Source organism: Lepisosteus platostomus, unplaced genomic scaffold (genome assembly GCF_059453375.1).
Source record: "Lepisosteus platostomus isolate fLepPlt1 unplaced genomic scaffold, fLepPlt1.hap1 Scaffold_112_H1, whole genome shotgun sequence".
NCBI lineage: Eukaryota > Metazoa > Chordata > Actinopteri > Semionotiformes > Lepisosteidae > Lepisosteus > Lepisosteus platostomus.
The window spans coordinates 123011-125348 of NW_028291493.1; positions in this window are offsets into that span (position 1 = coordinate 123011).

Below are 2338 nucleotides of genomic sequence, written 5' to 3' on the forward strand. Positions count from 1 at the left end.
ATCCACTGTAAAACGTCTTCTCCAGTTGTCCTGCATATGTATTCGCTAATGAAGCTGTGTGTTCTGATCCTGGTTCTCTACATTTCTGTATGAACCAGCTTAGAGGGCTAAAAAGCTTGTGTTTAAATTGAGTGTAAGGTAATTTATGCTTCTAAAGTCGTGGTCAGCATTTATTATTGTACTGTGCTGTAAACTTGTTCTGTGCCTAATTACATTATTTTATAGCTTTATCAAATCTGTACATTGTCTGTCGATAATTTTTCTGTAGTGCTTTTTCAGCCCTCAGCATGTGACTGTGCTGGTGGTGCTGTGGGTTAGTTTTCTGATTCCCATGTAACTATGACTTTATTTTTTAACAAACATTTCTTTGAAAAAATGAAACATTTCCCTTGGTCAGAGATTAAATAAAACCTCACTCGCACAAAACAAATTTATATTTCTAAATATCACAACATGATCGAATTTAAGTATTTTTATTAACAATGAATAGTCACCTATACGTTACAAAATAAACATTTATATTGATTTGAATCGCGTTTTGATTTAAATTGTAAATGCGTGTTTTAATATATGTATTTAAAGGCAATATACTGTATAAAAGCGCTGATTCTTATGGAATGTGTTCCGCCGGGGATTCAAAAAATTATTTTTTTTTAATCGCGTATCTAAGGAAAATTGCAGTATAACTTTGTTCATGCACAAACAGTGGCATGTTACATTATTAATTTGGGTGTCTCCTCATGCCAGAAAGCTCTAAATTGCATTTTGAGTGCGGTTTATGACTTTTTCTAAATTGCAACCCATAAATAAAGCTGATACAGTTTAGACTTACTGTATTCTAAACTGTATTACAGCAGCACATTGGACAATGCAATGTAAATTGCAAAAATGCACTTGGAATCTGTCCAAGCCCTACTACAAAAATTATTTAAACTGCGACACTTATCATTCATCTTTAAATAAACTTTATTTTATATAGCGTTTTAAGCAAATAGGTAATTAGATTGCTCATAAACCTAATCACTTTTTCTACATAAACACAGCGTGATTGCTCTCTGAAAATGCTTTTTCTTTATATTTAGGCTCAGATTTCAACTATAGATCGTATTATTATAAACTTTCTTGGAAAAATGTCTTTTACGTAAACCATGTTTGCTATTAATTCATTTAGGGCTAGAATACATTCATTGTCTTCTAATCGAGTCGAGTTGACATTGGAAGCTTGCCATGCCCGGACTGTTACACCAACACATTAGCATGTTAAAGCGATTTCATTGATTTATTTTAGTTAAAATTTTATATATCACCTTTAAAAGTGGAATCTCAAAGCAAAGTAAATACCCAACACTGATTGTACCCATCTGTCATGCTAATAAAACACCTTGAATTGAATTGAATTGAGGGAGAGAGGGGGGGGGGGGGGCGAGTGAGATAACCAGGACGTAAGGCAAATAAGATACAGTACACTCCACAGACATTCACAACAGCGACATATGAAACGTTTGCACATATAGTTAAGTTATTACTTGGTTTGCAATGAAATACAATATTGTTGTTGTTGCTGTTCTTGTTGTTTTTATCCTGTAAAGCGTTTTGAGAAGCCACCTTTAAAAGCGCTGATTCTTATGGAATGTGTTCCACCGGGGATTCAAATTGATTCAAAGCTCTAAATTGCATTTTGAGTGCGGGTTTTTGACTTTTTCTAAATTGCAACCCATAAATAAACTGCGACACTTTAAACTGCGACACTTATCATTCAACCAGAGCTCGAAATACCACAAGGACCCTCAAGAGCACAGCAAAGACTGTATTAAAAGACTGTATCACACCTAAAGAAGAATATTTTAAATTTCTTGGCGCAGTTCATTGTGCAATTAACCCTTGTATGTGCTGTCCGCGTTCAAAATGCAATTTCAAAAAGTCAAAAACCACGCTCAAAATGCAATTTAGAGCTTTCTGGCAAGAGGAGACACCCAAATCAATAATGTAACATGCCACTGTTTGTGCATGAACAGGGTTATACTGCTATTCCCTTTGATACCCGATTAAAAAAAAATAAAAAATGTTTTGAATCCCCGGCGGAACCAGGCATCCATATGAATCAAGCAACAGGTTTATTCCATGCTGAAAAAAAGAAGAAAGAACGCAATGATCCCCCCAGAGTCTCAGCCCCGGGTTATTTGGGTTTTTAGACAGAGGGTAAAAAACTCTCTCTCTGGCTTGACCTCCCCCTCCCTGTGTATTGTCTGTTTTTTTGTTAACAAGGCTCGCCAGCTAATGTGAATTGAAACCTGTCTTTCTAGCTTTTAAAGTCGTGCGAAGTGTAAGCCACAATTCA